The following is a 26,802-nucleotide window of genomic DNA, read 5'->3' as shown; positions in this document are numbered from 1 at the left end:
TTTTCCTGGCTCACTAAAATATACTGGCCTTTCTAACATCAGGCTCTTCTGATGTTCCATGGCATACCTAAGGTTCCGATTCACATACGGTTTCCCTGAGGATCTTCTGCAAACCTGAGGACACCTGACTTACCTCAGCTTACCTATCTACACTAAAACTCTTGAATTTCTTCGCCTAACATAGGGTACTTTAAGTTTTCAATTTTACTAGCATATCTTCTCTACCCACATTTATATCCCATATATAACCTCTCTCTCCTTCATTCTTCCCCTTCGATCCATTTTACTTTGTTGCTGCTTCTCCTGCGGCATGCCACCAATGTGACACGTACGTGTTTATCTCAGCATATTCTAGGAACTTTATTTTGAAAAAGAAAAAAAATCTGCAAAGCCGAATGTCCATGGAAGTCAGAAGCACTCAGGCACACTCACATAGATCCTTGCTTATGGCTTGGCCCCCCCATATATATAAAAATTATCGACAATTATCAATTAATGTTAATATCTTCTTTAAAGATGTTTACTGATGGTGGCATGCAAGCATTGGTTACTCCATTGGTCTCCAAGGAAGCCACATTCAAAGGGCCTTCCGAATACAATTAAAGATGAAATGGCATTGGTTTCGTTTATATTTGCTCGTCATCGATATTGTGAATTTGTCGTATCGTCTTTGGTGTCCTGACAGACACTGGCATTGCATTGCACACTTTATGGCTGGACGTTGCCTGTCAGGATGGAAATATGGCCCGAAGACAAATTGGTTATTAATGAAGTTGAGGTTATGTCAATCAATTTATATTTTCGCCTGAACTTCAGTCATGGAAGGAGAGGGGGCTCAAGGGAAAATATCCATAACAAAGGATTTTTTGGAGATGAAACCCTGAAAGTGAGCTGAAATCGAGATGACCTGGTTATCTTCCAATATTATTTTGATGTGGTTTTTCCAAAATTCCTTTGAAATAAATACCTATACTCTGGCGTTCGAATATTAAGGCAGGTGCAGATCTACTTTTAGCTTCTTATCATAATCGCCATGTCTTCATAGTCGACTTCCAATATCTTTGAAACAAATCTAGTTCTGCTCCATTAAATATGACAATGTTTTAGTTTTTGTTTTAGGTGAACCCTACTCAACAATTTTTATGGTTGTCCCGACAAAGTGCCATGGCAAAAAAAAAAAGTTGGTAGTGGTAGCCTTTTAAATGTCAATCAACAAAGTTCGAAATAAAGGAACGACGCGGTGCTGAAATGTTTATTTTCTCAATTTTGTTGTTGTTGTTTCTGTGTTACTCAAGGTGGACCACACACATCTTCTGGCTGTCTGGCATAACTTGTGAAATAACTTCCATTGCTTTGGGGGAAAATGTGTGATCTAGATTCGTATGCAAACGAGGGATCATAAAAACGAGGCGGGATTGTTGGAGGTTGGGTAGTGGGAAAAGGAAGGTGGTTCTCCAGGTTTTATTTGGTTTCTTAAGAGTTTCTAGATCATCGACTTTTCTGAGGATCATCAACTTTTCTGAGGTTTCATTGCTCATCGAAGACTTCCTATATCTACTAAAGTTTTCTAGATCGGACCAGACATTTCCTAAGGTTTCATCAAGGTTTCAACTTTTCTGAGGTTTCATTGCTCATCGAAGACTTCCTATATCTACTAAAGTTTTCTTGACCGGACCAGACATTTCCTAAGGTTTCATGACCTTAGCGTGAGTTAAGGATACTTCTGAGGGCAAGACAACTCCAGATATCATAGAGAAACTGATTGGATTTAGAATTATTGAATCTTAAGCGGGGCCAGGACAACCTAAGGACAGCAAATCTAATATTCCTACCTCGATCAGGGCACCAACCGCAGAATAAATTTGGTTCATAAAGGTGCTGTGTTAATGATTACCCGTGGTGATCAACAATGGGTTTTTTTACACTTTTTTCCCTAGCTTACCAGAAATTTTGTGACTTACCGGAGAATTTCTGGCTCAACAGAGGTTCTTTTGATCACCTAAAGTTTTTCCGCTCACTGAAAGTTCCCTGCTTCATCTAAAGTCTCTTTACGTCCAGTTATCTGTTAAAGGAATTTTTTTCGAATCCAATTTTACATCATTTGAGGCTCTCTGGCTTGCCTACGCTCTCCCAATGTTCCTCAAAGCTTGTCAAAGGTTCCCCAGATTCTTAAGATAACCGATCGCCTGTCGACATCCATCAATTGTGAGCTAACATTCCGGCGAATCATTGAATCATCCAATGTTTAGCAGTCCACATAGAATTCCTCAGCTCCTGAAGATAGCTACATGATTTAAAGAAGCACCCTTTCAAGACAGTCGGGGTCTCAAATTTCGAGTCTGAACACGAGATTAAAACTAACATAACCGCTTTAGAATACCGGAGGCGCGAAGAGGCTTGTGGGGTGGTGGACGAAGTGAGCAAATACATTGCTAAGCTTATGACAAGAAAGAAGCAGGTACATGGGGCACAAAGGCGGATAAACTGATGTCCAGAAGGATAAGCCTCAAGTTCTCAACCTCCGCGGAAGCGTCTAAGTGGAGTATGTCTCCGCAAGGCGAAGAGGGTTAGGTCTCTAAAAGAGCTTTTTGTCGGCTGATATTAAAGGGAAATCTGAATCAACACAAAGTCAACGGAGACCGCTACGAGAATCCATCGGCTGGGAGCGGCAAAGCTCTCTCAAATATCCCAAAAATTTTGTGAATCCCAAAGGGACTAATCAGGCTTTACGAAATAGGAAGAGGGTAGCATAATAAAATAAGCAGACGTCATCTCATGCGAAGGTTTGTCAGGAGGCAGTATAGAGATGAGCTCTGGTATGAAGTGATAACCACGGAAGGGGCGAAGAGTATCTGGTCTCCGGAGAAGCAGACGAATATCAAATCCGCAAATCCGATTCTCGTTGGCCGATATAAACTGAAACCTGAATCAACACAAAGCCAACGAGACACCATCGATTTGAATAGCTGCGAATTCAAGCCTGATTTTCTACTTCTTAAATTTTAGTCCTTGAAGAGGATAGAAATCCTCAGAAAAGTAGTGGCAAGCATTGCCTCCATAAGCGATATAATCAAACTAAAGGTGGTGGAGACCAAATTAATTCATCAACTTTAAAAAATACCGGTCTTTGCCAGAATTTGTGGGCTACAATTTTACGACAGAAATTATGTTCGAAGAAGGGACTACCCTAGCGGTAGGCTTGGACAGATCTTCAATGGTAAGTCTGACCACAACTTAGAGTAATACGTACTGTCTATTTTATGATTGGATTGGAGAGGAGGAAGCCACAAAAAGCAGGGGGAGCTAAGGAGAGGATCGATTATGGGAGTGCAAATGATTGTGGTCATTCAGATAAACCTTTAACGAAGTGGGACGGCATTAATGCTGTGCATTCAAGGAGGATTACCTAATGTTAGATTTTAAATTTTCCGCAGGGAGGAGAATTATGAAGAGAGTCTTCTTGGTAACTTTCTCTGGGCAAGACTTAGGGTATGGCGCCCAACGTATTCTTCTTCAAGTGTAGGAGCCCAAGGATTGTAGAGAAGAAATAATAAGATCTTCTGGACTGCTGTGAATTGAAGGGGATTATCTAATGCTAAAATTTAAAGTTTTCCACAGGCGTAGACTTGACTTAATCTGGCCATGACTAAGGGCAAGGCGCACCACGTATGCAACGCTGTTTACTTCAAGATTGGAAAGGCAAGGACTTAACAAAAAGGAGCTTACAAGAAGAATAACACCATTCTTCATAAACCTCCATCAAAGTGAGACGGCTTCAATGGCTCTGATGGAAACATATATCAAAGGTAATACACACATCGGGTTAATCCAGGATCCTTTCATTTGCATTCCAATGATCCCATTGTTCCACAACTTATCATCAGTTCTATAGTTAACCTAAGCTTCTCTAATTTATCTACAGTTCGCTAGCTAACATAAGGTTTCCAGACGTACTTAGTGTTCCCTATCTTTACTGGGATGCCCTCGGGTAACCTTAGGTGCGTTTCTTAAGAAAAAAAAAGATTTTATTTCTATAGTTTACCTAAGATCCCCTACTCACCTAGGGTTCCCTTATCGAATTTACGTACGGCCATCTCCCCTAAAATTCTCCAAATCATCTGCGAATGATGATATCATTCAAGGTTCACTAGTCCACTTATAGATTATCTATGTTTCTTTATCTCACTAAAAAAGGTTTCACATCGCTTCAGTATTTATATCGTTAACCTGAGGTTCCCTAGCTCTCCTAGGGTTCTCTAGTTCATCGCATCAGTAATTTTATAGTTAACCTAAAGTTTCCTAACTCACCAAGGGTTCTCTAGCTCGCATAAGGTTTTCTAACATACTTAGTGGCTCCTAGCTTATCAAGGGTTCCCTGTAGGGACCTTAGCTATGTTCTTAAGGTAATCTATCTGCATTACTTTCCTTAACTAGAGGTCCTACATCGTATCAGCATTTCTATAGTAAACCTAAAGTTTCCTATCTCACATAGGGTTCTCTAGATCGCATAAGGTTTCCTAACATACTTAGTGGCTCCTAGCTTATCAAGGGTTCCCAGTAGGGATCTTAGCTGTGTTCTGCATTACTTTCCTTAACTAGAGGTCCTACGCCGCATCAGCATCTCTATAGTTAACCTAAAGTTTCTAACTCATATAGGGTTCTCTAGATCACATAAGGTTTATTAACATACTTAGTGTTCATAGTTAATGTAGGCTTGCCAGGAGGGATCTCAAGGTAGGCTACATGGTGATAAATGGACTACCTATGCATTATGCCATTGTAGTCTATCTACATCGTATCATCATTTCTATATTTAACCTATGGTTCCCTATCTATCTACATCGTATAATCATTTCTATATTTAATCTATGGTTCCCTAATTCACTTTGTTAATAGTTAACCTAAAGTTCCCTAACTCACCAAGGGTTCTCTAGCTCGCATAAGGTTTCCTAACATACTTAGTGGCTCCTAGCTTATCAAGGGTTCCCTGTAGGGACCTTAGCTATGTTCTTAAGGTAATCTATCTGCATTACTTTCCTTAACTAGAGGTCCTACGCCGCATCAGCATTTCTATAGTTAACCTAAAGTTTCCTATCTCACATAGGGTTCTCTAGATCACATACGGTTTCCTAACATACTTAGTGTTCATAGCTAATGTAGGTTTGCCAGGAGGGATCTCAAGGTAGGGTACATGGTAATAAGGTGATGTATCACAACAAAAACCGTTGTTTTTGTCTCGATCATCTGTCAAATTTTTCCTTATAATATTTCACGTGGTTGGCAACATTGCACATCGAATTCAAGTAGAAATTACGGTCTTTGACAGTTAATCAAGACATCAGCTTTTCTCTATAATGGACAACGGACCTATGTGTGTGCCATTGTAGTATATCTACATTGTATCATCATTTCTATATTTAACCTATGGTTCCCTAATTCACTATCTTTAGGTTCTCTAGATCACATAAGGTTTCCTAACATACTTAGTACGCCCTAGCTTTACTAGGGCTCCCAGGAGGGACCTCAGGTGTGCTCTTTTGAAGAAGGGAGATCTCCAGTGAACTTTTCTGTAGTAAACTTTTTTCATAACGAACTTCTTCGCGCCTCTTTTATCGGATTTTTTAATTATTAGAAAAGATCGTAGGGGCCATTAGGTACATCTTGGTACTTCATTAAAGATTTCAATTTATCTCTTGACAAAAAACTAACACTTTCATTTCCCCGCAAAACCCGAAGCGGTTTCCCCTTACCCCAAATTTTACCGCCACTTGCGAAGAAAATTCATTAGAAATTCAATTCACTTTTGAATGCCGATCGCTGATTACCATTTCACACTTGACGATGGCAATTATTTACCAAGCAATTGTGGGATGTAAACAAAATTCCGACACCTTTAACATTGTCGGTAGTGGGTATGTAAATAGGTAAGATACACGGACCAGACAGTTTTCTTCCTGATTTACACTCTTTTACATTTTTGTGCTTTTAATATCTGACTGAGTGTCGGTCTCCGAACACAAGAGGAAATGTTTGCATTAAAATGAACGACGAATCGGAATTCACAAGAAAATATATGCCAAGCCATTTAGGAATGGCGGTGAAGTGTCATCCGTGTCGTCGTCGTGGTCGTAGTCATTCAGTCATAACATGATTTTTTAGTGGTCATAAGCGGAGTTTTTCTTAGGTATTGGGCACATATTTTGTGGTTAGGTGCGGGGTGTGCATGAATTTTTTGTTGGGTTCAATCAGCCGACCACTAAGCATTTGTCTGGGATTGCAACCATTTAGAGGCAACACTTTTTCGGTTTTACTTTTATTTTTGGTTTGATTTTTGTGGTTGCTGTTGTTGTTTATAAGGCGGTAAATTTGAAAAGAACATCAGCATAATCGCATCCTTACAACACTTTCTTGCTGCCGCCGTGGATTCGTCGATCGATGGCTGATTGCTTGAGTGACTAAACTGCAGAGTGGCCACGATAGATATGAGAGTGACCATGGTGGTTGGTTGTTTGGATGACTGGTCAGATACTTCTGTTTTTCGCTTCGCCTTCACCTTCATCATCTCTTGGGCTTGTTTATGCCATGGCATAGCTCTGAATATAATTATTTCCTGTTAAAAAAGCCTGTTTCAAAGCCGAGGATGCTAAAAATAATTCCAATGGCACCTGCTTCTTCAAGACAAACAACAACAACTTAAAACTTAAGAGAGGGAAGGATGGGGGAGAAAGGAGTACAAAAAATATCCATGTATGTGAAATTAAATATTTAAATAGCAAGGATTTTGGGTTTTTTGTGGTTGTTGTTTTTTTAATTAAAGAAATCTCTTTGAAAATGTTTTCGAAGCTACGGCGGTAGGATTATTAAGAAATCGATACCTTCTCCGAACATTAAAATTAAAACAGATTATGGTACAATAAAATAGATGCAACAAGAGGAGAGGACCCTTTTTGGAACGATGCACTGAAACAGGGTAGGTTCCGCAGCTGAGGAATTTCTTATACCTCAGCTGGGGCTGAGGAATTTTTTCTATAGAAAACCTGTAAGGAAAGTAGTAAAGTCGGACTGGGCCGACTATATGGTACCCTTCACCACAAATCGAAAGATATATAGGCACTTTGGAGCCCCATTTACCTCTGATCGGGCGAAAATATATATATCACCTTTATATAAATCTGACCTGATTTTCTCGAAACTTAGCACACATCATTCTGGACCGAATTCAGTACTCTGTGCCAAATTTCGTGCAAATGTGCCAAATTATATATTAGCTATATCTAAATCTGAATCTTTTCACGAAACTTGATCGTTTGGACCGTGCATATCGAAAGATATATAGGAACTTTATTGCACCTTTTACCTTAAATCGGACGAAAATATATATGGGAGCTATATCTAAATCAGAACCGATTTTCACGAAATTTAGCACACATTATTCTAGACTTAATTCTGTACGATATGCCAAATTTCGTGCAAATCGAAAAATATATAAGGACTTTGGTGCACCTTTTACCTTAAATCGGGCGAAAATATATATGGGAGCTATATCTAAATCTGAACCAATTTTCACGAAACTAAGCACACATCCTTCTAGGCTTAATTTAGAACGCTGTGCCAAATTTCGTGCAAATCGAAAGATATATAAGGACTTTGGTGCACCATTTACCTTAAATCGGATGAAAATATATATGGGAGATATATCTAAATCTGAACCGATTTTCACGAAACTAAACACACCTCATTCTAGACTCAATTCAGTACGCTGTGCCAAATTTCGTTCAAATCGAAGGATATATAGTGACTTTGTTGGACCATTTACATTAAATCGGACAAAAATATATATGGGAGCTATAACTAAATCTGAACCGATTTTCACGAAACTTAATACACGTCATTCTGGACCCAATTCACTACTCTGTGCCAAATTTCGCGCAAATCGAAAGATATATAGGTACTTTTGTGCACCATTTACCTTAAATCGGGAGCTATATCTAAATCTAAACCGATTTTTATGAAACTCAGCACAAATCATTCTAGGCTTAATTTAGTACGCTGTGCCAAATTTCGTGCAAATCGAATGATATTTCGGGAGATTGGCACACCATGTACCTTAAATCGTACGAAAATATATATGGGAGCTATAACTAAATCTGAACCGATTTTCACGAAACTTAGCACACGTCATTCTAGACTTAATTCTGTACGCTGTGCAAAATTTCATGCAAATCAAAAGATATTTAGGGACTTTGGCACACCATTTACCTTAAATCGGACGAAAATATATATGGAAGCTATAACTAAATCTGAACCGACGGATTTGTTTTCATTTAGAACATATATAAAAAGTTCCTAAAATATATGTAACCTGTTCCTAGATTAGTCGTTTCTGTTTGAAAATTGCCCCCAAGCCCGTTGAAAATAAAACACACAGTACAATTTATATTTTGTTTGAATATTGCATTTATTTTTTTTTTGTTAATTATTATTTTTTGTTTTGTTTTTATTTTTTTAATATTTTTTATTATGCTGTTTTTTGTTGTTATTTTTATTAAATTATTTCGTTTATTTGTTCTTTATTGTTGTTCTGTTTTGCTGTTTAAATTTGATTTTGAGACGTTGAATAGGAAATTATTTTGTTATTGATTTGTTTTTATTTTAATTTAAATTCATTCTTAAGTATGTTTCGGCTTTATATTTTTATTATTATAATTTTTATAGGACTTAGAGAATTATTTTCGTTTATTATTATTTTTAAATACCTTTTTTTAAATAATATTTGTTTGTTATTAAATATTTTTTTTTAAATATTTTTTGTTGGTTTATAATACATGTGGTTTATTATATTGTAATCAGTTTTTAAGTTTATTTTTTTTTTTTTTTGTTCTTTTTCAATTGCAAAAATTTCCTAAATGAATCAAAGTTTAGTTGAAATGTGTTTTTTAGAAATATTATTTTATTTTTATTTTTTTTTAATTATTTAATTTTAATACTGTGTATGTAATTGTTTGTGTATATGTGTGTTTGGTTATGCTTTTGTGTATATGCATATATTTTTATAGTCAAAAATAGCTTAAAATAAAAATTCATAAAAATCAGCTGTTTTTGTGTTTTTTTTTTCAATAATTTAAGAAAAAATTTATTAGTTTTCCTAAAAAATATAAAATCATTAATAGTTTTTCTAATGATTAGAAATAATTTCATCAATTTGTTCTTAAATGAAAGAAATTAGGAAATGTTTCCTATTTTTTAAGAAACAAGTAATTTAGTTTTCATAACAATAATAAAAGCATGAACAATTTTTTCCTAATAATAAGAAATAATATCATCACTTTGTTCCTAAAAGAATGAAATTAACAAACTTTTTGAAAAAGAACAAAATGCTATTTAAGATTTCCTGGCATTAAGAAATTTTTCCTATTTCTAGGAAAATATTTCTGATGAATGAACATTCCCTAGTAATCAAAATTCATGAACAATTGCTTTCCTAATGAAAATAATAAATTTAATAAACTCGTTTTTTTAACTAATTAAATTTAATTTAACAGTTCATATATTTAAGAAAATATTCCTATTTTCAGGAACATATTCCTGATTTATGAACATTTCCCCTAACAATTCTCAGGAATGAATTTGTCGACAATTTTATCAATATCGCTTTACTTCGGGAAAAAATAAACATTAAAAATCATGTTTCTACAAAAAAAATCAATAAAAAAGAAGAATATTATTTCTCTTTGGTATTAAGTTCATTGATTTTAAGAAATTGTTCATTAATGAACATTTCCAACTCCGAGTTTTTGTTATCATCAAATAAAGTTCTGATCTTGGTTATAACCGCAGCCTTATGGCTAATGAGGGCATATATGCACTTTTCTATGGCAAAAAATCGCACAATTTGGAGTCGATTTATAAATGTCCGCCTGTCTGGCTGGTGTGCACGATAAATCGCGAATGGAGTAATATTTATTTCAATCTTAAATCAAGTTCGAAAGTGGGACACCTCTTTTGAATTCAATAACAATCGAATGGACATACAGTTTAGTACTTCTCGTATACGTGAGAACACAATCCCACAATCATCTTTTTATATCGACCCCATTATCAACTTAAATACGCATTCCAAATTTCAAATTTTGTAGCTCTATCCTTCGTAGATAGAACTAAATATTCTACAAATGGTAGAATATTTATTTAGCCCATTGTATAAGGTCTTCCGTCCTTAGAAGTCCAAGAGGGGAATTTTCCTACAGTACGTCATAAGGTCTCCTATAGAAGGCATTCAAAAGAAGACACAGATACGTATGTTTTCTGTCGATAGAAGTCCTTCAATGGGGTCTTCTGCCCACAAAGGACTTCAAAGGTCTATAGGAGATCTCACATCCTAAAGTGGACTATATATATATATATATAGAGAAAATATAAACGCGCTCTATGGTCGTTTTGTTATTTATGAACAGAGTTCACTGATTTTAAGAACTCGTTCATAAAATGAATATATTCATCAAATAAAGATTCGAACAAAGCTGTAGTTGATCGTTTTGGATAACATAGTGCAAAAATTCAGCGTGCTAAGGTATTTTTTTTTCTGGAGCGGTTCAATTATTAGTTAGGAATAAGTTCATTCATTACAAGAACTCTTTCATTAATGAACATTTTCCTTACTGCGATTTCTGTAATCATCAAATCAAGTTCCGAACAAAGTTGTAGTTGATATTTCCAGATTATATAGCGTTTTAAGGTAGTTTTTTCGGGAGTGATTAAATTTTTTGTTAGGAAAAAGTTCATTAATTTCATGAAATTTGTTCATTAAAGCAAATTTTTCATTCTGCGGTTTCTTTAATTATTACATTAAGTTTAGAAAAAAGTTGTAGTTGAAATTTCTGTATTATAAAGTGGAAGAACTCAGCATTCTAAGGCAGTTTTTTCTGTGGTGTTTCTATTTTTATATAGGAATAAGTTTACTGATTTTATGAACTCGTTCATTAATGATCATTTTCCTTACTGTGATTTGTGTAATCATCAAATAATGTTCCGAACAAAACTGTATTTCTGGATTATGTAGGGGAAACATTTAGCGTTCTAAGATATTTTTTTCTAGAGCGATTCTATTTTGTTAGGAACAGAGTTCACTGATTTTAGGAACTCGTTCATTAATGATAATTTTCCCTACTGTGATTTCTGTAATCATCAAATAAAGTTCCGAACACAGTTGTAGTGGATATTTTTGAATAATGTAGGGGAAGAACTCAGCGTTCAATGGTCTTTTTTATGGTGTTCCTATTTTCGTTTAGGAACAGAGTTCGCTGATTTTAAGAACTCGTTCATTAATGATCATTTTCCTTTTTTGCGGTTTCTGTAATCATAAAAAAAAGTTGCAAACCAAGCTGTAGACAATATTTATGAATTATAAAGTAAAAAACTCAGCATTCTAAGATCGTTTTGTATGGGGCGTTTCTATTTTTATTTAAGAATAATTTCATTAATTTCAAGAACTCGTTCATTAAATTACATTTTCCTTTCCGGGGTTTCTGTAATCATAAAATAAAGTTACGAATAAAGTTATAGTTGATATTTATGGTTTATGTGTGGGAAAAACTCAGCGTTTCAAAGCATTTTTTTCTAGAGCTTTACTGTTTTTCGTTAGGAAAAGTTCATTGATTTCATGAACTCGTTCATTAATGCACATTTTACCGTCTATTGATTCTGTAATCATAAAATAAAGATTCGAACTAAGCTGTAGTTGATATTTCTGGATTATATAGTGAAAAAAACTCAGCATACTAAGGTAGTTTTTGTCTAAAGCGATTACATTTTTTTTAGGAATATGTTCATTAATTTCAAGAATTCTTTCATGAAAGCAAATTTTTCTTTCTGCGGTTTTTGTAGTCATCAAATAATGGTTCTGAGCAAAGTTGCAGTTGATATTTCTGGATTTTTAAAGTGTTGTACCACTTAGCATTCTAAGGTAGTTGTTTTTAGGGGGGTTTTATTTTGTTTTAGGAATAAGTTCATTAATTTAAAGAATTCGTTCATGAACAATTAATATTTCCCTGTCTGCTGTTTCTGTAATCATCAAAAAAGTTCCGCGCAAAGTTGTAGTTGATATTTTTGGATTATGTGTGGAAAAAACTCAGCGTTGTAAGGTAGTTTTTTTCTAGGAATAAGTTCATTAATTTCAAGAACTCGTTCATTAATGCACTTTTTCCTTTATGAGAATTCTGTAATCGTCAAATAAAGTTTTTAAAGGAAAAACTTAGCGTTCTAATGTAGTTTTTTTTCAAGAGCGTTACAATTTTTCGTTAGGAAAAGTTAATTGATTTTATGAACTCGTACATAAATGCACATTTTCCCGTCTATAGATTCTGTAATCATAAAATAAAGATTCGAACTAAGCAGTGCTGGATATTTATGGATTATATAGGGGAAATACTCCGCATTCTAAGATATATTTATGGATCAGGTTTATTTTTCGTTAGGAATAAGTTCATTGATTTTACGAACTTGTACATAAACCCAAATTTTTCTTTCTGTGGTTCCGGCAATCATCAAAAAAAGTGCCGACATGTAGCTGTAGTTATTATTTTTGGATTATAAAGGAGAAAAACTCAGTTTTCTAAGTTAGTTTTTTCTAGAACGTTTCTAATTTTAATTAGGAATAAGTTCATTAATTTCAAGAACTCGTTCATTAATGAACATTTTCCCTTCTGTTGTTTCTGTAATCATCAAATAAAGTACCGAACAAATCTGTAGTTTATATTTCTGGCTTATAAAAGGGAAAAACTCAACGTTCTGAGGAAGTTTTTTTCAAGGTCAGGTCTAGTTTTTGTTAGGAAAATGTTCATTAATTTCATGAATTCGTTTATTAAATGATCATTTTCCGTCTGTTGATTCGGTAATCATAAAATAAAGATTCGAAATAAGCTGCTTATATCTAAATCATATAGCTAATATATCTGAATCATAAAAATAGAGGAAAACACAAAGCACTGCATACTAAAAATTATCTAAGGCAGGCCATTTTTTTAAGAGTTGTTCTTGGCTTAGAAAACAATCTTGTCAATAAAAAAACACACAATATTTTTTTTTTTTTGAGAATTTCAGGACATAATGTCTAGAGTTTTTTTTTTCGTTTTTATTTATTTAAGTAGTTATGTTTAGTTGTTTATTTTTATTTTTCTTGTTGTTTTTTTTTTTTGGACTATACATTTAGGAAATAAATACAAAAAATTTTGGATTTCATTAAATTAAATTTTACAAACTAAATTTTGTTATAGATATATATAAAAAAATTTAAATTTAATGTGATGCGAAATAATATAGTCGAGTAGTAGTAGTCGTAGTTATAGTATTGGACAAGAAAATGTGTATATGTGTGAGTGTGTGAAAATTAAAAATAAATAATAATACAAAAGAAATATTACAAAATAGTCGTATCTACAAAGAGGGAAACATAAAACTTAAAAATAAAAAAAAAATATTAATGCATATTTTTTTAATGCATATATTTTTTAATACATATAAAACTTAAAAAAAATAATATTATTTTTAAGGATAGTTAAAGAGATTTTTTGTTTATTTATAAGCAATTGTTTTTTTTTTTGTTCTTAAAAATAATAAAAAAAAAAAATAATACAGTAACATTAATAATACATGTAGAACTTAAAAACTAATAGTAATAATAAGAATGAAATAAAAATTTACAAAAGAATTTATTTTTTTCAATTTGTAGAAGTTTGGTTAGGTTGTTTGTTTTTTTTTTTTTTTTTTTTATATATTTTTGTTTTAATAATTTTTTATAAAATTTGATTAATTTATATATATATTTATATATATTTTATTATTGTTTTCGTGAAGATGGTGTATGTATGCTTGTGTAAGTAAGAGCTGTTATTTTCTTTAAGGCAGGCACGGGCAGAGCATGCAAAATTCTGTTCTCACGCACTTGTCTTTGTGTGTGTGTCAATGGTTTTTCAATTGGTTCAGTTGAATGTGTGTGAGAGAATAGCGATACTTACTCTCGCGAGAGTGCAGAGAGAGAGAGCAAGAGAGAGTTAAGAGAGAGAGCATAAATTGTGAACAACGTTATTTGATTTTTTTGCAAAGCGAAAAATATGAATCGAGGCGAAGATGGGAGTTTTTAATTTGAAGCAGAAAAAATTAAACAAAAATAAAGTGAGGCTATACAGAGTTGGGAATATGAAGAGCTTGGGGGAAATCTTCTTCTAGAAGACAAATTGGAGGTCTTCTGTTTAAGAACGATTTTGGTCCAAAAGGAATTTCCGATATTCATTTCAAAGATGGGAGTTAGGAATCATTAAATATTCATAGACTTTTTCCAAAGAAAAAAATTCGCCAGACCCTGGCTTGAGAGCGCCTTTTTTCAATTTGACAACCACGGAAGTTTTTTTTTTCTAATGTAGAAGACCCATATGAGGTATTTTTCTGTCCTTTATAAAGCCCCTTTTCTATGGAGGATCCATGGGAGGAATTTAATTGAATACCTTCAAGAAGTCTTCTACCCATAAATACCGTCCTTAGAAATCCCAGAGGCAAATTTTCTACAGTACTTCATAAGGTCTCCTATAGAAGACGTTCAAAAAATCGTTAGAATTCCGTATGTTTTCTGTCTATAGAGGACTTTCAGAGCGATCTTCTGTCTATAGAAGACATTCAGAAGGTTTTTTTTTGCAACTGAACATTTTCAGGAGATCTCCTTACCTAGCAGAAGATCTATAGACCTGGATGAATTAGAGAGGGAGAGAAGGAGAGTATTTGTCCTCTATAGAGAATAAACATTTTATGAATGCTGCAGAGAGGTAGAATACCTTCAATCAGGGACGTACGCCGGGGGGCGGCCCGGGGGGCCCCCCCCCCCCCCCCCGAAATGAATTTTTTTCACAGTAAATTTATGTTTGCAACATCGAATTTTTCCATTTTGGACTACCGGGCCCCCCCCCCGAAATGAAATCCTGTGTACGTTGCTGCCTTCAATGGTCGTTTCTACAATGTTGTCAATTATGCGTTTCGTTAAGAATAAGTTCATTAATTTCATGAAATCGATCATTGTTGAGTTTTTTTTTAGAAATGTTGCCAATTTTGCGATTTTTTTGTAATTGTGAAAATTTCACTTTTGAAGTAGTTACATATTAAAAAAAATCATAATTGTATTGGAATCATTAAATTCTATAAGACATTAAGGCAACATTTTTCAATGTTGCTATTTTGGCGATTTTATTTTTAAATTGTGAAAATTCCATTTTTTGAAGTAGTTACCTACTAAGAAGGGTAATTTTATTGAAATCTTTAAATTCTAAAAGACTTTTGAAGACTTTATGGCTACATTTTTCAATGTTCCTATTTTGGCGTGTTTTTTTTTTTGAAATTGTGAAAATTGAATTTTTCGAAGTAGTTACATATTAGGAAACTTAATTCCATTTCAATCTTTAAATTCTAAAAGAATTTTGAAGTGTTTAAGGCAACATGTTTCAATGTTGCTATTTTGGCTATTTTTGGCGATTTTTTTAAATTGTGGAAATTCCAATTTTTTGAAGTAGTTAGATTTTAGTAAACATCATTTTTTCAAATTATTAAATTTTGAAAGAGTTTTGAAGACTTTCTATTTTTTTGAAGTAGTTACATTTTATCAATGTTGCTATTTTGGCGATTTTTTTTCAAATTGTGAAAATTCCATTTTTTGATGTAGTTACATATTCAGAAACGACAATTCCATATCAATCTTTAAATTCTAAAAGACTTTTGAAGACATTGAGACAACATTTTTCAATGTTGCTATTTTGGCGTTTTTTTTAGTTGTGGAAAATTCAATTTTTTGAAGTTGTTACACATTAAGAAACTCCATTCCATTTCAATCTTTAAATTTTAAAAGACTTTTGAAGAGTTTAAGGCAACATTTTTCAATGTTGCTATTTTGGCGATTTTTTTAAATTGTGAGAATTCCATTTTTTGAAATAGTTACATATTAAGAAACTCAATTCCATTTCAATCTTTAAATTCTAAAAGAATTTTGAAGAGTTTAAGGCAACATTTTTCAATGTTGCTATTTTGGCGATTTTTTTTAATTGTGAAAATTTCATTTTTTGATGTAGTTACATATTCAGAAACGACAATTCCATATCAATCTTTAAATTCTTAAAGACTTTTGAATACTTTAAGTCTACATTTTTCAGAAATTTTTTTTAATTGTGAAAATTTCATTTTTTGATGTAGTTACAATTCCATTCCATATCAATCTTTAAATTCTAAAAGAAAGACTTTTTCAATGTTGCTATTTTGACTTTTTTTGAAGGTTACACATACATTTTTTTTTAAATGTTGCTATTTTGGCGATTTTTTTTAAATTGCGAAAATTCCATTTATTGAAATAGTTACCTACTAAGAAACGTAATTTTATTGTTTCTTTAAATTCTGAAAGAGTTTTGAAGACTTTATGGCTAAATTTTTTAATGTTGCTATTTAGGCGATTTTTTTTAATTGTGAAAATTCCATTTTTTTTGAAGTAGTTACACAATAAGCAACTAATTCCATATCAATCTTTAAATTCTAAAAGACTTTAGAAGACTTTCAGGCAAAATTTTTCAATGTTGCTATTTTGGCGATTTTTTTTAAATTGTGGAAAATCCATTTTTTGAAGTAGTTAGATGTTAGTAAACATCAGTTTTTGAAATTATTAAATTCTGAAAAAAAATTGAAAGCTTTTAGGTTACATTTTTCAATGTTGCTATTTTGGCGTTTTTTTTTTAATTTCAAAAAATCTAGGAAATTGCTATAAAAAATATTACATATTACAAGAATGAAATTTCTTTTGAATTATAAAATTTTTAAAAGAGAGAATTGCACCATTTTTGGGAAAAGTTATTAGCAATGTTGCTAATTTTGCGATTTTTTTTTGTAATATGCTTTCAAATGGTTGAATGGTTAAAAAAAATTAAATTTAGCTCTTTTGCAATGTTTTAATAAAGAAAAATAGTATTTCCATAAATTCCAGAAACGCCTATATATAAAAACCTGTCGACAAAACAAACATTTTTGTAAAGTCGCCAATTTGGAGTTTTTTCTTTCAAAAAAAAAAAAAAGAAAAAAAATTGTCCTCTATTTAAATATTTTTTTTTAATGTAGAGAATTGGCTTTTTTATAATTTTTGTTTTAATAATATTAAATAAAATTAATTATTTTGTAGCAATGTTGTCAATTTAGCGTTTATTTTTTTTAATAATATTAAATAAAATTAATTATTTTGTTGCAATGTTGCCAATTTTGCGTTTAGTCTTTAAAATTTAAAGCTGAAAATCGAAAGAAAATTCATTGATTTAAAATTATTTGAATTAAAAAAAAAATTGGGAATTTGTATTGATTAAAATACATTAAAAAATATTTTTAAGACTTTTTTCAAAATGTTGCTAATTTTGCGATTTTTTTTTTTAAATTTTGGAAATTTAATTTTTTCTTTAAAATTTTTAAAACTTCAATATTGAAAATGTTTTCAAAAAAATATAAAATCGCCAAAAATCTATTCTAACTCTCTACGAAGCCATACGTAATTTACAAGCTTGCCTCTGTATATTTCGTAGCGTATTGTTGTTGTTGTTGTGTGTTCTTAATTGTTTATTTGTATTATAAATTCACATAGTTGTAATTGTAGTTTGCCGGTATTAAATTGTTTGTCTGTCTGTTTGTGTGTCATTGACGACATTTGGTTTCTATCAATTGCTTTTCTTCATTTCTAACACATATCACATTACATAGAGTAATGGGATGGAGAGAGAGAGAGAGAGGGTAGGGAGGGAGTGTGTGTGTCTGTGTTAAGTACATAATTAATTAGTTAAATATATATGCATATGTTGTTGTTGTTGCTGTATGTAATAGTGTAAGTCTGTAATTATTTAGAAAAACAAAACCGAAAACAAGAAACGAAAATCAAGTGTCATTGAATCGAAATTTTTTTTTATGTATGTATATAGTTTTCAAAATACCTATGTATGTATTTAGCTCGTATGTATATATTAAATTGTTTATTTTTTTAATTTAAATTTAATTTCTTTTTTTAATAGTGTTTTAGTTTTTTCTTTCGTTACTAATAGCTAAAAATTAGTTTTGGTGTTTTAGATGTCTAAATTTGTTGTTTTTTTCTTTTTATTTTCATTTCCATTCTTCTGATTTTTTCAGTTTTTATAAATTATTATTTTTTTTATAGAACTGGCATACCATTTAATTTTCTTTCTTTTTTCTTCTTTTCCATTTTTTTTTTAATTTCTAAAAATTTCCTTTATAAATGACTACTTTGCTTTGTTATCTAAATTGTTTTATAATTAATTATTATTCAGATATAATAGGAATTTATTTTTTATTCTCTCTCTTTTCGTTTTAATTAATTTCATTTTCTCTTCAAAATGTTATCTCTTTTTGTCTACTATTTATAATAAATTTTTCTTCTTCTTCTTCTGCTCTTGATAAATTTTATAAATGTTGTCAATAGTTTTGTTTTAATTAATTTTTATTCTACAAAGTTATATATGGGCTTTGATTAATTACTTTTTGTTCTCTCGCTGTAATCAAATTTTTTTATATCTTTTTTTTTAATTTTCTTTTATTTTTAATTTTCATAAAAAATGTAACAACTGGAAGTGGTGTTTTTAGTGTGCGATTTGGTTTTTTTCTCTTACAATTTTTTTTAATTTATTTTTTTTATTTTTATTAAATAACTATTATTTTCCATTATGTAAAAAATTCCCATTATTACTTATATAATAAAAAATTAATTGAATTCTATTTATTATTTTTTCTTTAATTAATTTTTTTTGTTCTAAATTTTAGTTGTCATGTTGTTTTGTTGTTTTTGTTTGTAATACATTTTTGTTCATGAATACTTGAAAGTCGTTGCCATTCTTTTTATTATATCCCGATATTTTTATTGATTATTATTATTTTTGAAGGATTGAAAACTAATATTTTGTAACAGAAAAAAAAATGACTTTTTTTTGTCTTTCAAAATCATAAATTTAAATAGTATAAAAAATTAGCGAATTTTGAAGTGACACACAAAGAATTATTTTTTAAAAATTTAAAATCGCAAGGGAAAATTATTTAATGGCATAATACGTACATACAGTTCCCTGCCTTAAAGGACATAAAGCCATTGAAAATTGATTAAAAAATATTTTTAGTTTTTTTATTTAATTCCTCATTTTTGGGCCTGTTCCCGTATTGCAAGAATCTACTCGATTTTACTATTTTCGATATCGATATCATAAAGGAATATTCGTTATCGTTAGTAAAAAGGTTTTAGATTCTTGCAGTACGGGAACAGACCATATGTTTCCTACATTGTTCCTACATATTAGGTCTGTTCCAGAACTTCAGGAACTTGCAGATTCTGGATCACACATATTATAATTTATTTTGAACAATATTGAATACATTTAAATGTTTAACCCCTTACCTCCACTGATCACAAGAAAATCTTGGCATTTTATATTTATATTGTAAATAAAAAACAATTATAGCACAAAACCCCTACTTTAATTTTGAATTTTTGGCCATTTTGAAAAATTAAATATCTGCTTTTTATAGTACAGTATATTCTGTCTCGAAATGTAAATTGTTGTTGTTGGTCTCCTGCAATAGTAACTATGGTATGGTAACTTCAAATGGAATCTGAAAATAGAAAAAAAATAAATAAAATTAATTTAAAAATAAATATATTTTCAAAATTTTAAGAATGACATATTGATCAGTATACTTAATTTTGTAGAGTTACAATTTCGAACAAAAGTGACCTTATATATGATAGATATATAATGAAAACATATTTTTAAAAGGGCCATAAAATGCTTCATAATACGCATTATGCAACAAGAAGGTGATGTATCAAAACAAAAACCTTTGTGTTTGTCTCGATTATCTGTCAAATTTTTCCATATAATATTTCAAGCGGTTGGCAACACTGCACATCCAATTCAACTAAAAATTACGCACTTTGACAGTTAATCAAGACATCAGCTGCTCTATACGGACTACCTATTCACTGTGCCATGATAATACGTTCAAATTTTTCGCTACAATATTTCACATGATTGGCAACATTGCACATCGAATACAAGTAGCGCTAAATTCCATCAACTGTTAATTTCTATTTAGCAATATTTCTAATGGGTGGCAACATTGCACGTCGGATTTAAGCAGAAACTATGCACTTTGGCATTTAATGCGATCATGATGCAATAATAAAGTGGTGTATCAAAAAAAAAAAAAAAAAATTATCCCGACCATCTGTCAAATTTTATCTAGCAACATTTCTCAATGTTGGCAACAATGCTCATCGAACTTAAGTAGAAACTACGCACGTGTCAGAAGCAATTGTCATCGACAATTTTGCATAAAAATCCCCCAAGCTGTCAAATTTTTTCTTAACGTTTATACACACTTAAATCAAAATTGAAAGTATTTTGACAGCTCGGATGAAATCATCTGGTTTATTGGACGACCATATTATTGGATCAAGCTACGCACTTTGACAGTTAACCAAGTCGTCTGCATCGCTAAATGAACTGCCTATTTAAATAGGTCGCTAAATAGAGTACATTTTTATTGTGCCATGATACACTTTATATCATGACGCAATAAATATGTAATCCAAACAAACACAGCTGATTGTCAGATTAACTGTCAAAATACATTATTGTCATTTGATGTGCAATGCTGCCACGCATAGGAAATGTTACTAGGTATGTTAGTTTAATTTTCCACTAATTTATTTTTTTAATTTTTAGATTTTGTCAGTGGCAGGTAAATCTGTGTCAAAAATCTCAGTGTCAGTGTCAAAAATCTCTATTTTATAACTGAAGTCTATTTTGACATTAGATATGAATTTGACAGCAGGTCGGATAACAGCGGTTTTATTAAAGTGACCATACGTCCTATTTTTAGACGGCAATCAACTATTTTTAGAGTTGTGTCGTTCCGGAACGAACTAGTTCAAAGGAACTATTCCAGGAACGATCGGAACTAGTTCCAGATCTTTCATTCACCTAGTTCCTTTTGCTCCAGTCGTTCCTTCTTCCTCTCGTTCACTTAGTTCATTTCGCTTTTGTATGGAATTTTAATTTATATCAGCTATATTTACATCTGTAATGATTTAAATCATTCGTGACATACGCTATTCTAGTCGCAATACAAATTAAGAGTGTATTTTAAGAAAAAAAAAGAAGCATGAACGATAGTATTGACCGAACGAACTGTCGTGTACCATTGGACGAGTGAACTAAAAGGGACTATGGAACTAAAGGAAGGACCTAGTTCATTTTGCGGAACGGGCCGAAAAACATCGAACCGCTCAAGGAACTAGATTGCCCAACTCTATCTATTTTAACTGATTGTCATCTATACAATTTTTGTCCTCTATCTGTCATCTATTTCTATAATGTGTCATCTTTGCCAGCTATATTTCTTAAACCTTAATCAATATTTATTTTTGTAAATTAAAACAAATGAATGAAGTTTAGGAAATTTCAGTAAAATATTTAGGAAAGATATTTCCGGATTTTTATACACATTTTCCAATCGAATTATCTGGTATTTTATATTTTGGGTAACAAATTTCCATAAATAATAATTAATTATTAAAGTTTGAAACTGAATTTTATATTTTGTTTTTCCTTCTTCTTCCTTTTGGCCGACATAGGTCTACTTCTTTGCTATGTTCCTTATATGAAGATCCCAAGATTATTCGTTTGTAGACTTAGTAAGATAGCCGCATAGGCAAATTTCTACAACAAACAACTGTTGTTGTACATTTATATGGAAAAAAATATTTTGAAAGCCCCAACCGATTTATACGACTGTTTCTATGCAATTTCATTGGTAAAATTTTAATAAATGAAAAAATTCGGAGATTTTCATTTATAATCCTATTTTTTTTAATTGTTTGTTTTTGAATTTAAACTAAATTTTTGACATTTATTTATTTTATTTAGCAACAGATGAGCTGATGCGGTGGCTACCTTATTAACTCTGCCTTGATGTCAACAATTATCAGCTGACTGACAATTGTTGCATCATCTCAAGATATGTCTAAACGATTTGATCTTATTTGAGGATTTCGTTTATCGAAATTGTATATTTTAATATAATTTTAATTTCTGATATAACCAATATGTCATTTATTTTAATAAATATAAATAAAATCATCTTAATGCTTACCTCTTTGGACAAATTCCAGTGTTGTATTTGATCATATGTTTATTATGTGAACTGGATGATGGCGTAACCGATTATATTTGTGTAACAACGGCAGTAATGTAGGGACAGCAAGGTTGACTTTTAATATTTGTTTTTAATATTTTGGTGCTATAACATTTCTCATAGAATTTTTATAAAAAATAAACTTATTGTAGATAAAAAAAATTTAGGTTAAAAAATGGTAATAAAATTTGAGTAAGAATTATAAAAATTAGTTTGGTTATAATAAAAAAAATGTATGATCAGTGGAATAGTAACGTGGCCAAATAGAATGTGTAACTAGTATTTAAAACAATGTCATTAAAACTTCATATTACAACGGGTTTGGATTTAAATTTCAAACATACATTAATACTCAAATAGTAACGTGGCCATATTTTACGTTACTAATTATACATCGTTCAGTAAGGGGAAACCGTATTTACCCTGCGTTTACAAGTGACTAATAATTAATTGTAATTGTCAAAAAAATTCAAATTAGTTTGAAAAATGAATTCAGAATTTATTATTGAAAATATTTGTTATTATAATTTTCGGTGTTTTAAGATTCAATCTATTTCTGTCCAATTTTTTACTATTTGAAATACGTGTTTATTCTTTCATCTGAAAATGTCAAACATTTTCATGTTGGCGGTTAATGAAAAAAATTACAGTTTGAAATTACAGTTTGAAGACAATTGGATGATGTTTGAATGTTATGATAAACCAGAGTTGTATTTGCAGACAAAAGTCCTATGTAAATGTCAGTTATAACCAAGTTAAAGGAAAATAAATATTTGTATTGTTTATTGTAGTTAGTGAAACGTAGCCTGAACGTAAGCACAATGTATCTATTTTTCTGTAAATAATTTTGCATGGCATACATTTCAATAGAATTTCAAATGGGATATTTTTCGGAGATTATTATTTTTTGGTTGTAGTTGTTCTTCAGCTCATTTCCTCTCATTCTTATTTGCGTCTTCTTTTAGCATACATTTATTTGTTATCCTAGGAATATTTAAGTTATCATAAATGTTAAATTATTTCAAACAAGTCCTAAACTCATATTGTTGTTCGTCTTCTTCTTCATTTACTATCTTCCTCCATACTCTTTCGTATAAAGTTCATTTGTTATTTGTTTTTATTTTAGAATAGCTTTTCTGTATGTCCTATTTAGATTTGGTTGTTATTATTGTTGTTCTTGTTGTATGGCAATTAATTCGATTTTGTTTGACTATTTGCTATTGTACTAGTTTTCTATTACTATTTATGTATATATGTATACACTATATATTGTTAGTTAATTATAGTTATTTATTTATTTGTTTGCGTTTTAGCTAATACTATTTGTTTTGGGTTCATATATATATAACTTTGCCTTTTTATATATTCCTTTTCTTACTTTTTCTTCTTTGCGGTTCTATTCATATTTTCCCCGGATCTCTTATCCTTGTTTATTTTTTGTTTGTTTTCATTTTAATAACAGCACTGACTATTTACATACATACAAAAAATAATTATACCTCAAATTTGTGTGTGTTGGTTTTTTGGTTATGTTTTTGTTGAGTAATTGATACATTAAGTCTCAAAGTTAGTTGAGAACGTAACGTAACCGTAGCGTAACGTGGTTAACCTATAAAAACATAACGTCATATGTTTGCAACTAACTTGTATAGATCGTAAAGATCAATACTGATTGACTTGAAAAGCTTCTCTCTTCCTCTCTATTTTTTTAGTTAGGCAATTTGGTGGATTTATTAGGTAACGTGTGGTATTTTTACGTTACGTTACGTGATTAAGTAACTAGACATGATCAAGTTGTTTATTTATATGAAGACTAGAATTTAAACAAGTAAGACTTTATTCTGTGTCATGCGATTCCAAAAAATTGACTTATTTTTGCGAAAATTCATTAACGCCGATTGTGTAAGCTTTTACTTTACGTGATTAGCATTTGACTAAGTTAGTGGAGTACGTAGTTGGACCAAATAATTAAGGACAAGAATTTAAACAAGTGAGACTTTATAGTGTGTCATGCGATTCCAAAAAATGCCTCATTTTGACGAAAATTCATTAACACCGTCTGGGCATGTTTTTATTTTACGTGATTAATTCTTGAGTAAGTTAGTGGAGTACGTAGTCGGACCAAATAATTAAGGACAAGAATTTAAAGAAGTGAGTCTTTATTTTGTGTCATTCGACTCCAAAAAATTGACTTATTGTTGCGAAAATTCATAACCTGTCTGGGCAAATTTTTTTATTTTACGTGATTAATTCATGAGTTAGTTAGTGGAGTACGTAGTTGGACCAAATAATTAAGGACTGGAATTTAAACAAGTAAGACTATATTTTGTGTTATGTGACTGCACAAAAAAAATTGACTTGTTTTACAGAACCTCTTCAACGCAGATTGTGCAACTTTTTACTTTACGTAGTTAGCTCTTGAGTAAGTTAGTGGAGTACGTAGTTGGACCAAATAATTAAGGACTAGAATTTAAACAAGTAAGACTTTATTTTGTGAAATGTGACTCCAAAAAATTGACTTATATTTGCTAAAATTCATTAACGCCGATTGTGTAAATTTTTATTTTACGTAATTAGCACTTGAGTTAGTTAGTGGAGCACGTAGTCGGACCAAATAATAAGGGACTGGAATTTAAAAAAGTACGACTATATTTTGTGTTATGTGACTCCACAAAAAATTGGCATGCTATACAGAAATTGCTAAACGCCGAATGTGCAACTTTTTACTTTACGTACTTAGCTCTTGAGTTAGTAGACGTTTCCAAATACGATTTCTGTGACTTAAGTCATTTTTTTCTTGAATGATTTTTGTTTTTCAATTGATCTAATTTATTCCTGAAAAACTGCGAACGTTAGAATCGAAATTTGTATGCTACGTTTGGTTATACGTTTTACGTTACATCTCCCAATAACTGAATTTATTTAAATATAAAAAACTCCAAAACAATTCGGAAAATTATAAAACAAAATTTGCTGAAGGCAAAACTGTCATTGATGATTTTTTTTTATATAATATTTTACGTAAAAACTTCCACAAATAGTTTCGGAAAATTTATTTAAATATAAAAAAAACACAATAGTTCTGAAAATTATAAAATCAGCTGAAGGAAAAACTGCGTAGTTAAGAACTTTAGAATCGGAATTAGCTATTTTACGTTACATTTTCCACTAATTTGGCGTATTTAAATAAAGATTTATTTTAATATTAAAGAAGTCACTAATGAATCAAATCCTCGCAAATTTTCGCATTGGAAATATCGGTGTAGATTGTCTTCGAAAAATCACAAAACTTGTCTCTTTAAGAGCTGACATTTCAATCAAATTATTAGACAAGTAATGTATAATTTTATAACGTTACTTGACTGAGTAACCCTAAATTTCTATGCCAATTTGCCTCAATTGGAACAGTTCGGAAAATTATAAAACAAAATTTGCTGAAGGCAAAACTGCGAACTGAATAGCATTAACATCGAAATTAGTAAGCCACATTATATTATGGTATATTTTACGTTACACCTTCCACTAACTGGGCACACTTAAATAGAGATTTCTATTATGAAAATATCTTCAGAAAATTTAGAATTAGATAAGCCGAAAAAGCTGGGTAGAATGTCTTCAAAAAAGTCCGAATTTTCCTCTTATAATTTAGGTCTCTTTAAGTGCTGATATTTGCATCAAATTATTAACCTAGTAATGTGTAGTTTTATTGCGTTACCTGCCGGAATAACCCCAAATTTCTATGCCAATGGGTCTCAATTAGAACAATTCGGAAAATTATGACACAAAATTTACAGAATGCAAATTCGCGAACCGAAGAACATTAGAATCGGTGTTAATAAGCCGCATGTTGTTATTATATACTCTCCGTTACTTCTTTCACTAACTTCGTTTACTTAAATGGAGATTCCGGTTATGATTAGAGATTTCATTAAAGATGTAGATTTTCACGAATTTTGGAATTAGGAAATTTCAAATATCTCTCAAGAATGTCTTCAAAATGTCGCAGATTTTTTTTTTTTAATTTAAGAACTGAAAAATTATTAAACAAGTAGTGTATAGTTTTATTGCGTTACTTGCCGGAATAACCCTAAACTTCTATGTCAATTTGCCTCAATTGGAACACTTCGGAAAATTATAAAACAACATTTGCTGAAGGCAAAACTGCGAACTGAAGAACATTAGAATCGGAGTTAGTAAGCCACGTTTTGTCATCGCGTATTTTACGTTACATTTTCCACTAATTCCGCTCACTTAAATAGAGATTTCTATTATGATTAGAGAAGTCAGCAATGAATCAAATCTTCAGACATTTTAGAATTACAAGAATTCGAAATATTTGTGTAGAGTGTCTTCAAAAAATTGCAGAATTTTTAAATTTAGTTAGAATTGGTGTTAGTGAGCCACATTTTGATATGGTATATTTTACGTTACATCTTCCACTAACTTCGCTTACTTGAATAGAGATTTCAGATTATGATTAGAGAAGTCATTAAAGAAATAGAATTTCACGAATTTTAAAATTAGGGAATTCGAAATAGAATGTCTTCA

At 31.1% G+C, this 26,802-nt stretch overlaps 1 protein-coding gene across 1 annotated transcript in view; it reads right to left on the bottom strand.

The window, feature by feature from the left end:
• Nucleotides 1-15,892, bottom strand: part of LOC133327259 (probable enoyl-CoA hydratase, mitochondrial) — a 55,795-nt gene extending 39,903 nt beyond the window's left edge. The window contains exon 1 of the mRNA XM_061535815.1: nt 15,889-15,892. The gene's annotated coding sequence lies outside the window, so the exon portion shown is untranslated. The remainder of the gene's footprint in view (nt 1-15,888) is intronic.
• Nucleotides 15,893-26,802: the final 10,910 nt, after the last annotated feature.

This window comes from Musca vetustissima, unplaced genomic scaffold (assembly GCF_032173495.1).
Source record: "Musca vetustissima isolate MV318-11 ecotype Yass unplaced genomic scaffold, APGP_CSIRO_Mvet_v1 utg28967, whole genome shotgun sequence".
Lineage (NCBI taxonomy): Eukaryota > Metazoa > Arthropoda > Insecta > Diptera > Muscidae > Musca > Musca vetustissima.
Note: the sequence above shows the minus strand (reverse complement) of the source record. Positions and strands in the feature narration are given on the sequence as shown.